The following is a 13,444-nucleotide window of genomic DNA, read 5'->3' on the forward strand; positions in this document are numbered from 1 at the left end:
TTTTTTGATTGGTCACTTCCGAGGCGACACCTGGAACCGGTTCCGGAAGACAACCGCTTTAAATACAGCATGAAACTATTTTCCTGCTTACCGTTCATCTGGTTATCGAAAAAGACGCTCTTCGATGTGTCACATTCCTGGGTTTGGTTCACCTTTTTAATTGGCCACTTCCGGCAGGACATCCGGAACCGGTTCCGGAATACAATTAGTTCAGATATGGTCTGAAACTATTTTCTTGCTTACCGTTCATCTGGTTATCGAAAAAGCCGCTCTTTGATGTTTCGCATGCATGGGTTTGGTTCATTTTTTTAATTGATCACTTCCAGTGGGACAGCTGGAACCGGTTCCGGAACACAACCGGTTCAGATATAGTCTGAAACTATTTTCCTGCTTACCGTCCACTTGATTATCGAAAAAGCCGCTCTTTGATGTGTCGCATGCCTAGGTTTGGTACATTTTTTTAATTGGTCACTTCCGGCAGGACATCCGGAACCGGTTCCGGAACACTACCGGTTCAAACATTGTCTGAAACTATTTTCCTGCTTGCCGTTCATCTGGTTATCGAACAAGCCGCTCTTTGATGTGTCGCATGCCTGGGTTTGGTTCTGTTCCCGAAGGGAAACCAAAATTTTTAGAGCGGCTCAGATTTTGTAGCAACGCTTAAAACTGCAATTTATTTAATCATTTAATTAACATTCTTAATCTATTCTAGTACAAATACTCACAAGAAGTGGTTTCCAATTCTATCTTGGGATGATAATGGGTGCAGTTACCCTAACTTGATTGAGTGTGAATCTGTAGTACGGTAGATAGTAAATGATAAAAAAAAAACACTCAAACCGTTTCTGCTACTATCTACGTGTAATTACTTACAGCGAATGTCGCCGGAATGTGGACACCTTTCCTATTCCTATTACCGGTGATTCCCAGGTATCTGTCACGGATCGGATTGGCCACAGCTACGAAATAATCTTGGTAAGTATTCACACAAACATTTCACGGTCAACACTAATTAATTTCTTTCCAGGTTCTTACCGTATTGCTAATAATTACAACCGATTTTTGGAAGTGTTCTCGCCCCGAATTCACTACAATTTCAATAAAATAACGCGCCTTTGCAAAACTCAACTAATTTGCCTTATCTATTTACTGCAATGGCGAAATATCTGCCTACCGTCATAATCATCGTCATTCCCATCATCATCATATGGTTTTTATTTACCTTCTCGCTCATTGCCTATCACACTACTACTACCACCACACGCAAGCTGTCATGCTGCGGTGGTTATGTTGCGGCTAGACCGGTACATGCTTTAGACCGGTCCAGAAAACTACAAAAACTTATATCCCTGCGGCGTTGTAACAGGTTCACTTTTTTAATTGGCCACTTCCGGCAGGACATCCGGAACCGGTTCCGGAACACTACTGGTTCAAACGAGGTTTGAAACTATTTTCCTGCTTACCATTCATCTGGTTATCGAAAAGGCCGCTCTTCGATGTGTCGCATGCCTGGGTTTGGTACACTTTTTTAATTGGCCACTTCCGGCAGGACATCCGGAACCGGTTCCGGAATACTACCGGTTCAAACATGGTCTGAAACTATTACCATTCAACTAGTTATCGAAAAAGCCGCTATTTGACGTGTCGCATGCATGGGTTATGTTCACTTTTTTATTTGGCCACTTCCGGCGGGACACCCGGAACCGGTTCCGGAACACTACCGGTTCAGATATAGTCAGAGACTATTTTCCTACTTCCCGTTCATCAGATAATCGAAAATGCCGTGGTTTGATGGGTCGCATGCATGGGTTTGTTGCATTTTCATATCTGGCCCCTTCCTGGGGTACCGGTCCGGAACACCTAAATGGCCATAACTCCGGAACGGCTGGACCGATCTGAACCATTTTCAATAGGAAACAATGGGACAATGTACCCCGTCGAATGAACCATCGGTCGTTGAAATCGGTTGATATTTACTATCTAAAAATGAGGTGACCTTTTTGTACACATACACACACACACACATACATACACACACACACACATACATACACACAGACATCATCTCAACTCGTCGAGCTGAGTCGATTGGTATATAACACTTGACCCCTCCGGGGGCTCTATCAAATTTTCGTTTTCGGAGTGAACATATAGCCTTTCGGTACACCTTGGTGTACGAGAAAGGCAAAAATCGACTAGTCGAGTCAAGTACGAGACACTGAAGACGATCTTACAGTTGAGGTTAAAATTTCGTATCTATCAAAGGATACAAAGGATAAAAGGAACAGTACATAACCTGATGTTTTTGCATACCTTATTTTATTCATTGACATTTGTGCTTTTGGTATTCTTGTATAAGATTGGGGCGAAGTTAACTCCCCAGCCTTGTTCCGAAAAGCAATCCATGCAAGATTAGCAAAAGGTACATGAATGTTGTTAGTATCCAATCTACGAAGTATACCGTAACTACGCTAACGCTAACGCTAACGCTAACCTTATTTTATTCATTGACATTCAAGAAGGAATTTCTAAGGATATCAATACATGGTTTTCTGAATAAATTATTTGGACATTTTTTGGAGGAATTGCTCAAAAAAAAAAATCTGAAACAATCCATAGTAAACTTTCCAAAACATTATTTTAGAAACTTAAGAGGAGTAGGGTCTGGGACCATTTGGGCAGGAGCACCTATTTTGGGCACATGTTGCTATAACTCAGTCAATTCCAAACCGATTGACATAAATTTCTGCGCATGGCTAGATACTGTGCATATCTCATCATGTCTCAAAAATCAAGTCAATCGGTTAAAAATTGACTGAGCTATATGTAGCAGCAAGTGCCCAAAATAGGTGCTCCTGCCCAAATGGTCCCAGATCCTAGCTAGTGAAATATCCAAATTAATTCCTGAATGAAAAAAAAAAGAAATAATAATAATACGAAACATTTCCGCATAAATCTGTTTTATATTTTTTAGAGGCCGTCGCGGAATTTCTGAGGGAATTTGTGGGCAATAAATTTCTAGATAAATCCGGGACGAATATATGAAAAAATTCCTAATATACCTATTTTACTTGAATGGATTTCTGAAGAAATCTTTTAAAAAATCAGAAACTCATAGAGATAACTTTTTCTTACATATGAAAGCGAAAAACAAAATCGAAGGCGGTTTTCTCATATTTGTCCTTGAGACCTACTGGAACACCCTGAGAACCCAGAGTCTCTGCAGCGTTTCTGAGACCTCCTTAAAAGATCTCAAGACATCTCCTGAGATGCCTTTTAGAACTCCTGGAACCACTTGAGACCCCCCCCCCCCCTTTTCATGAAACTTTTCCCACAGGCTGGGCTCATGGATATATGAACAAAAAAAATTGAGGAAAACTCAGGGTCGCCTATTTTCCCGGAAAACTCAGGTGGAAACTTTTTGTTATCCCCTGACACTACTTACTTTGAAAAATCATAACTCAAGAACGAAGCATCGTAGAAAGAAAGTTTGTTTCAGAAAATAAAAGCAAATTTCCTCAGAAATCCAAAAAAAATATGAACTGGGAAATGTTTTCCACAAAATTTTTCACCGTTGACAAAATTCATAAAGAAAAGCCGGAAAAACCATGTCCGAACTCGTGGGAAATCTAAAAGAGCGCCACTTGTCTTGTCGTTTGACGTTTACATAGAAAAAGGCAAGAGATGGCATTCTTTCTATTTTTATTCTTTGATGTAAGCCTATATTATATGGTCATTTTTCACAAAATTTGCCATAACTGAGGAACGAAAATTAAGTGCATTCCAAAAATTTCAGCGATCAAAGCTTATGAAATAACCTAGTCAAAAATATTTTTTTGAAAATTTTCCACGAGCTCAGACCTACTTTTTCCGGCTTTTCTTTATGAATTTTCTCAACGGTGAAAACTTTTGTTGAAAACTTTTTCCATTTCATATTTTCCTGAGAAAATTTGTTTTCATTTTTATTAAAAAACTTTGTTTCTACGATGTTTCGTTCTTGAGTTATGATTTTTCAGAAAAAAGGCTTTGATGGCACATTTGGACATTTTTCAACAAAATTGGCCATAACTCAAAACGAAAAAAAGTGCAATCCAAAAATTTCAGCGATTAAAGCTTATAAAATAACCTTCTTAAAAATATTTTTTTCGAAAATTTTCCATGAGTTCGGGCATAGTTTTTCCGGTTTTTCTTTACAAATTTTGTGGAAAATTTTGTGGGACACTTTTTCCAGTTCATATTTTGTAATTTGGCTTTCATTTTCTAAAAAAAAACTTTGTTTCTACGATGCTTCGTTCTTGCGTTATGATTTTTCAAAGTAAGTAGTGTCAGGGGAAAACAAAAAAAAATCCATCTGAGTTTTCCGGGAAAATAGGCGACCCTGAATTTTTCTCATTTTTTTTGTTCATATATCCATGAGCCCTGCTTGTGGAAAAAGTTTCATGAAAATCTGAGACCCTTCGGCCCAAACCCGTACGTTAATAAAAAAAAAAAATCCCCACTCCTGGAACTCCCTTGAAACCCCCTGAGACCAATATAAACACACCTGAACCAGCTTTGAGATTCCCTGAAGTGCCCCTGAGACTCCCTGGAACCCCGTTAACCTTTCAGGACGTGCGCCATCAAGCAGCTGAAGCACCGCGCTCACGCTGTATACGATGAGAGAGGTTTTTTAGTAGTGTTGTACTTTTTACAGCAGCGCGCGTCCTGCAGGGTTAAACGCCCCTGCAATCTCCTGATAACCCGCTGAAATCCCTTGGGTCGCCATGAAATGCCCCTGTCATTACACATTTTTCTATGCACCATACTGCGTCTGAGTAGCTCTCCCTATTTTAATGCAGGGATTTAAAAGGATGCAAGAGTGCATAAAAAGAGGTTTCAGTTATTTCTGGCCGATCACGTATAGGTAGAATAGCCTGTAGATAGATAGGGATGGCATTGCGCACAAAAAAGGCGCACATACATTGAGGAACATGATGGGAAACGGCTAGTGATCTCTACACGATCTGAATTGTCCAATACCTACCCTTTTCCACGCCAATTACTTATCTAGGCCGACTATCTCATGTGTCACATCACCTACATCAAAAGTATCTTCGATTTACTAAAACATTACTAAAATGCTTCACTGCAGTTGGTTGACCTTTCCAAATGACACTTATCCACTTTCCAGAACAACATCGCGCTGACCGTATTAACAACGTTCGAGAAAAAAACATCCAATTGCTGCCTCCTGTGCGCCAACCCCTTCGAACAATCGGGAAAACATCTTGTATGTTTTCGGTTTTGGTTTTTATTGTCAAAGTTTTCCCCCGTGGCCTCACTCAGAGCACTGCTGGTCCAACGAATGCACGTCGTCCCCAAGTTCTTAAGAAGCCAGACCTATGTTTCCTGCAGGAGGTTGCACGTGAAAAAGTGCTGGAGCCGAAGAGTGTTGCACTGTTCATTTAAGGCTTTCTACGTGTTAATGAAAATCCTACTTCTTGGTGATGGTGTGGTGGAAAGGGATATTGTTCTTTCTTACTACATTGCGATTTGCTTTCTCCCGCATGCGGTAGCTGCCGATGTGTGAAGGGAAGGGGGAGGACGGGGTAAGTACAACTGTTTTCCTAATGAAAAGACGTTTTTGTCCCCATCCGTTGCGGCGTTTTAGTTGGGTTCGATGTCGGCGGCGGCTGTTGGCAATGGCAAAAAGCTAATTTCTTACTCATTCCCGGAGTAGTTTGTGGCAGTCGTCTGGCTGGAAGAAATCTTCGATATCGGTGGGTTTGGGGATAAAAGGATAACAGCTTCTTGGGTGGCCAGATCAATTGGTTTGTCGTATTGAAAATTAATGGCTTATAACGGAATGGGAGGAAAGTTGGAAAAACTCTGCTTCTAATGGCTTTTATGAGTTGTTTATTGAGAATTGGTAAAGTTGTTTCACGCTGTTTTTGAACGGACGACGGTAAAAAGTTTTTTTTTGAGAACTTTCAACTGCTGTCACCGGATGAGCAAGATAAAGCATCTCTCAGCTTCAGAAGCAAAAAAAAAAATGACCCAACATAAACCGTATCAACCGCATGGGATCATAATTTATGCTCTTCGATAGGAGAAGCAGATGAAAGAAGCCAACGAGTGAACCCAGTCTTAAGATTGCAAACAGGCGAAACCCGAGAGAAGGAAAAATCGCGTAAATTAATTAATGAAATTAACAATAAATCATGAAAATTTAATTTAAAAAATCCACAAATTTTCCGTTGGTTTAGTCCGAGTTTTTTTTTCGGCTAGCGATCAGGGATACAATATCAAAGAAGGCTGTTTTTTTAGATCATCTCGACTGCCGAAACAGTAGGTAGGCCATGGTTTTCCATGGTGACGAAGGACCTTCCTCCCTGGCCGTCCTCCCATCCCACCGAGAAAGTTCTAATAAATCGTCATTTTTCCGCTTGTCTTACTCCCGATAACTGCGCGTACCCCTTTTCCGCAGTCCCGAAAATTTGTGCGGTCAAAGGAAATATCAAATATTTACTTTTAATTCAGATTTTTTTTTTTGCTTCGCCTTTTCTTATCCCACGCTTCATCTTTGCCAACCGCTGCTGCTGTGGAGGTGGTGGTGAGATTTACGTTTTTTTTGCGGGTTTCGTAGAACTTTGACGATAGGTTTCTTTTTTGCACTCGATTATGAAAGGCGCTACCAGTGCCTTAGTGCACGATGGTCTAGTGAGTAAGTATTGTTTGTAATAAATCTTATCTAGTTGTCGATCAGCTTTTGAATGGCGATTCAAATTTTTACATTTTTAAAGATAAAAAATAGATATGAACAGAAAATTTCAGCCAAATCCATTGAAATAAAGAGATGCATCGAATCAATTTTGTGTTTTTCGACTATTTTCGTACTTCAATAAATCATAACTTAACTAAAACATGTGAAAAATTAACTCTTTCAGCACAAATGGAAATGTTGGGTTCGAATATCTTTTTGCCACGCTCGAACACCTATTGATAGCAGCTTTTGGTGTAGCAGCTTCAATGCTGTAAGATATAATTTATTATCCAATTGTTAATACTGAACCTATAAACTTTCATCCTGAAGTTGTTCGCAGCCTGCAAACGATCGTACTTCCAATTCATAACTGATTCCTTTAACAAATTATTTTCTTTGTCTTTCCACTCAGTGTTGCTAGTTTCACAGAACTAAATCTACCACATCAGGAAATATATACTTGTTTGTCACAAATTCTCCGATCAACGCATGCCAATAAATTTGAAGGAAACAATAACCTTAAACAGTGGAATTTTCGATAGAAATGGTTCTGGCATGATAGCCCCCGGAAAGCCAGTTTAGGACATATTCCGCTTTCAGGTTTTTTTTTAAATATTTTTTGCTAAACTCCTACAGCATTGATTCCAAAGAAGCAAATTATCGCAAAACATCAGATAATATGATACCGTCTTACAACATTCAAATTAATACGGATGTTAGGGTGTTCCAGAACAATTTCTATCAAAAATTTTACTCTTTCAGTTGGGAGGTATGGCGTTAAGTCTTTGGAGAAATAACTCAAAAACGGATACTTAAGCTCCAGGATGAAAGCTTAAGAATTCGTTTTTGACTTATTCCTCCAAATACTGAACGCCATACCTCCCAGCATAATCATCAACAGTCGAAATTCGAAGAAAGTCAACTTTTACAGGTTTTCCGGATTAGAAATGTCATGATTACATATGTTTCCTTTAATTTCATTGGCGTACGTTGTTCGGAGAATTTTTAGCAAACTAGTACAGGGTATACACAAAATGATTGGGATTTCAGAAAAGGTCTAATACCTTCATAGCTCATTATATAAGTCAATTACGGTCAAAATGTCATTGCATTTGGTTAATTGAAACCGGAGATGTAACAGCTTAAAGATGGCTATCGGATAATTATACCTTTTTCTACAATCTTTCTTACTTCATGTAGAATACCACGATCTCTTCCAAATTTTGACAAAACCAGTTGATCAACCTACAGTAAAAATTTGAGATTTTTTGATGCACTTTTCGAAGAGATACAGTAATTGAACATTTTTTGAAAATTGTAAATTTTGCCTGCCTCGATCATTTTGTCAATTTCCTGTATATCTGTCAGTTTGAGCAAAAATAATTAATTTTTGATAAGTTTTAGTGTAGTTAGGATTTTTTGACGTTATAAAATAGTCAAAATACACAAAATAAGTTTGATTCACTTCCAAATTTTGAATGGGTTTTAATGAAATTTTGACCAGCCATTTTTTTGGATGCGAAACAAAATAGGTAGACTTAGGCATCAAAGAATATTTTTTTTAAATTAACAGGCCTAATGTATATGGACAATTCTGCAAAAAAAAGAAAAACTCAAAATAAAAAAAAATACTTTGGAATGAGCTCACCAAATTATAAAACCAAAAACGTTGAGTACGTCACGCGAAATTTGGGAATTTTCGACAACCCCCCCCCCCCCGCCCCTTCCCCCCTTCGTACGGGTTTTTCGTACACCTAATGCAGAATGTTTTTTTATTTCGGTTCGAAATCAGCATTCACAACCACATCCCTTTTACTCACAACTACAAAATAAATAATTACTTATTTATTAGGAAATTTGTACTTTTGGATCAAATACAAGTAACATTAGTTTTATTGTATGAAAATGGTTTTCCTGACCAGTTGTAATCCCTGAAAAATCTTTGGTAAATGCTGTTGATTTTTGTTATTTAAATCGGCAACTGAAACAAATTTTTCTTCCACACTTTTAAAATTAAACATCGCATTCGTCAATTTCTCAGATTTTTTAGCTATCCAATTTGGATTTTTTTTTTCGGAAACTCCGACAATTACTTGGAAAACTCATTTGACAATTCTCTCGGGAATTTTATCGATAATTTCTTTGAAAATAGCTTTGAAATCTCTGTCAGTAATTTCATAGTGGATTCCATTGCAAGTTCCTCTAAAAAAATTGCATAGGAAACTCATTTGTCTTTTACATTGGGGAACTGCTTTAAAAAATCTTCTAGTCGGCATATACGATGGAAACAATACCTTGCGAAGATATTTTGTGAATTTTTTTCTTTCTTTCTTGATTTGCCGCTGATTTATCGGTATATTTGAGCTGTGAATATATTTGACTAATATTTTTGAAATTTCTTTGGCTCTTTTGCATTCTGTTATGGAAATACCTTGGGAAACGGTCACAGTAATTCTTTTGAATTTTGGTCGGAAATTACTTTAAAATTTTCATCTGCAATTTTATCGTAAATTTCTCAGGGAGTTTCTTTGCAGTTTTTTTTGTTTATTTAGCTTTTATTAGGGTAATTCTCGCTGAGACCGGCCCACTATTTACACCTTCTCTTCAAAAATTTTTAAGGTGCCGATTTTCTGAAAGTCCTTGCTAAAAAGTAAGAAAAATGAATTTGGTTACTCAAATTGATGGACCCCTCGTTAGTTAGAGCCATAACAATTTTTGCAGACCCTTCGATTTTGGTCAAATGGTGGCTCATTTAAACCGTTATAACTCGAAAGGTTTTCCTCAAAACGAAGTGTTTTTGAAAAGAGGAAAGATAGAGCTACTTTTTACAATAATAAAAAGTTGGGTCGGCCTTATTGATTTTTGCCGCCTTCTTGGATTTTTATACCAAAACATTTTTTTCACCATGCCTCCATTGCCACCGATTTTCAAATTTTTTGCATCAATTGAAAGCTGAGACATTTATGCATGACATATCAAAAAATAAGAGATGTCTATTTTTCCTATCAAAAGTTATCTGCTGTTTTGTAAACCATTTTTGCTCAGCCCAAATTTTGCAGCAGGTGTCTTTATTTACACATGCAGGCGTAAACTCGGATGCTGTTGCATGTCGTTGCTGGTGCGCATGGAAATGTATGGAGAAAACGTAGCTTAATTAAAAAAAAAACTGTAGATAACTTTTGATAGGAAAAATAGATATGTTATGCATAAATGTCTAAGCTTTCAATTGATGCAAAAATTGTGAAAATCGGTGGCAATGGAGGCATGGTGAAAAAATGTTTTGGTATAAAAATCCAAGATGGCGGCCAAAGCAATATGGCCGACCCAACTTTTTATTATTGTAAATAGTAGCTCTTTTCGAGTTATAACGGTTTAAATGAGCCACCATTTGACCAAAATCGAGGGGTCTGCAAAAATTGTTATGGCTCTAACGGGGGTCCATCAATTTGAGTAACCAAACGCATTTTCCTTACTTTTTAAGCGAGGACTTTCAGAAAATCGGCAAGTTAAACATTTTTGAAGACAAGGTGTAAATAGTGGGTCTGTCTCAGCGAGAATTACCCATTATTTTCCCGAGGGCATCTATTTGAACAATTTTTCGTTAATTTTTGAGGATTTTTTTTTCTGTTACCTTCGAAAAAATTTTCGGCAATTACTTTAGATTATTTTTTGGAAAAAAAATGGCAATGCCTTTGTGAACATCTCCGTTAATATAGGGTATGTGCAGTGCACCGTTCTTTAGCCTATGCCCTCATGTTCATCTTATTCCAGAAACAGACGATGTAACCAGCAATTGCTTTCTTTCCTTTTGTTATTATACATGCTCACTATTAACAAAAAACAAATTGTGCTTATTAGCTTTGTTTTAAATGGCATGAAAATTGGAGCACTATGCTGAAGATGGATTCCGTTTCCCTGTATCGATATTTCTACGGTGAACTCCTTCTGTAACTTCTGTGAGAATTCCTTAGACAATTTCCATGTGAATTCTTCAGCAATTTCTTCGGGATTTCACTTTACTATTTTCCCGATGGTTTGTTTTTTCAGTTTCTTTGAGATTTCATTTGAACATCACTTCGACAATTGGTAATTTCATTGGCATTTTTTTTTTTGCAAATTTCTTCCAAAAATTCATCAGTTATTCTTTTAGAATTGCATTGACCATTTCTACGGCAACAATTTTGGAAAAATAATAAGCAACTCTTATGGAAAGTTAAAATACACATAAATGAAAAAAAAAAAAATATCGGCAGATTTTATGGAACTTTTTTTAATTTTTTTTTTGCATCGAAAATTTCCCAAAAATTCTTCTGGTGGTTTCTTCGGCAATTGCTTTAGCAGTTCCTTTCACAACTCCTTTTGTGCGAAATATTCAAATGAATTACCGAAACATAATTTCCGAGAGAATTGGAAACTCTTTTCCGGTAATTTAATTGAATATTTCAACGGCAACTCATTCGGAAAGTATATCAGCAATCTGTTAAGGACTTCTTCTTGTAATACCTTCGGGAATTTTCTCGAAAATTTCTTTGACATAATGTTTTGAAAGTGCTTGGGAAATTCCTTCGTTTACTTCTTAATCAATTTCTTTGTTAATTGCTTCGACAATAATTTCCTTCAGAAATTCCTGTGGTAATAAATTTGGATATTTATATGGCAACTTCTTCGGGAATTCCTTCTGTTCTCATTCCTTAGGACACTAATTGATGGCAAATTTCGGGATTCTTCTGATGATTTATTTGGGAGATCATTTGAATACTCTTTAAAAATTCTTTCGGCATTTCCTTTGCGAACTTAAGAAGAAACGTTTTTCAAAAACTCAAAAGAAGTTTTCTCGTTCAAAATCCAATCCATTACAATAAAAAAATATCACTGCACTCTGTTCACCATCTGGACAACAGAGTGAAATAATTTCCAATTGCGGATTTGTGTATTTGGATGAAAAAACTGCTTTTGAATAGTTGATGATTGCTAATGATTGAATGATGGTTTATTGAGCCTTAATCGACAGTTCCCCAAGTAATCGTATGGCACTATTATTCGCCTTGCGTACCAGTGCTAGTGTAAACTGGTCTGCTCTATATGGGCCATATTATAGCCTTATAAGGCCAAAAAGGCGAAGTATAGTGCTAATGATTACTTGTATCATTCCGATATGCATTTCAAAGTTATATGTAAATTGCTTCAGAACTCTTTTGGCAAATCTCCAAGAGTTCCTTTGCTAGTTGTTCAACAATTTCTCTGAGTTTTCTTTCTGCAATTCATTTTGAGCCTTCCCTCGGCAATTCCTCCGTAAGCTATTCGGTTGTTTATACGAATATTTCTGAGGCAACTCATATGTAAATTTCAATAGCAATTCCTTTGAATATTTCTCTTGCCATCTCTAAGGAATTATTAAGGGTGATTCCTTTGGGAATTCTTCTCGTTATGCTTTGGGAACTTCCAAGATCCTTTGTAAACTGCTTCGGCAGTTTCTTTTGAAGTTGAAAAAAAAACAGAATTGCCTAAGAAATCCCTAAACTAATGTGTGATGGTATGCATTGATAATCTAATTTCGAAAGAATAAGCCGAAAAAAAAATAGTCCAAGGAAATTATCTTCCGGCAAATTCTTAGCAGTTCCTTCGGAAGTCCCTTCTGGAACTTCATCGGCATATTTTAGGAATGGATATGGGTAATTTCTTTGAGCTTGCAGTAGTTTCTCTATGAATTCCTTCGAAAATTACTCTGGGAAATTGAGGCTTTCTCTTAGACTCATTTTACATTTCTTTGTGAGTACCTTCCATTTTACTTTTGCAATTTCATTCAAAAGTTCCTATCGGTCATCGTGATTCTTAAATTACCTAATACATCGCCCAAGAGATGTATTATCAAAGGGGTGCAAAGGGATTTCAAAAAGAATTTCCAATGGAATCCCTACATCTGAAGTATCAGTTTCGTGAGATATTGTTGATGATGTTTGAGATGAAGTTTGAAAAAAAAATTTCTGAAGAATTCCCCAAAGACATACAAAAAGATTTCAATAACATTGCTGAAACAATAAACGAGGAATTTACAAAAGAAATTCGGGAAGGTATTTACGTGGAAGTATCCAGTTTACATTGCAAATGCATCAAAAAAAGGTTTAACATGAAAATTCTAAAAAGAACACAAAGACATATCTGAAAGTGTTCGAAAAAGTAATGTTTCAATAATAACCAAAATTATTTCTGAACAATTTCAAATAGGATTTAACAAACGATTTTTCTAAGAACTTCAAAAGGGTGTTTGTCTTCGATCAAAAACAATTAATAATGAGTTTGATTTGAAAAACTAAATTTTCTTTGTGAACAAGTTTGGGAAATTGAATTGAAGATTCACAAAATGTTTCGAAATTCGAATGATAGTCTGCACAAATATAATGTCTTTCTAGAAATTTAACCAGTAGTACATCAAGATTAATCGAAAGTTTGAATTGAAAAACAATTGATTCGATTGAACATGTAATTGCTTGCAGTCGATTACTTACCTTATCGGACAGAATAAAGCCTGCGTGTCCTCTGCTGTACGTAAGAGACGTGTCCATTCAACTCGCTCCATGGCTGTGCATCTTACGCACTTTGCGCACTCTGCGAAGGGTCGAAGGATCGTCCCCCACTTGATCGATTCGTCTCGCTCGTTCTTCTTTTGCTTCTTCTTACGAGATGTGAGACGCAATTCATTAT

The 13,444-nt window shown here is 37.0% G+C and overlaps 1 long non-coding RNA gene across 1 annotated transcript; it reads right to left on the bottom strand.

Annotated features, from left to right (window-relative positions):
* Nucleotides 1-626: 626 nt before the first annotated feature.
* LOC109412021 (uncharacterized) lies at nucleotides 627-1,328 on the bottom strand. Its single transcript, XR_003898411.2, has 3 exons — nucleotides 1,036-1,328; nucleotides 874-959; nucleotides 627-795 (listed from the first exon to the last, which is right to left on the bottom strand). It is a non-coding gene; the product is annotated as an uncharacterized LOC109412021 (long non-coding RNA).
* Between the last annotated feature and the right edge of the window lie 12,116 nt (nucleotides 1,329-13,444).

This window comes from Aedes albopictus, chromosome 3 (genome assembly GCF_035046485.1).
Source record: "Aedes albopictus strain Foshan chromosome 3, AalbF5, whole genome shotgun sequence".
NCBI lineage: Eukaryota > Metazoa > Arthropoda > Insecta > Diptera > Culicidae > Aedes > Aedes albopictus.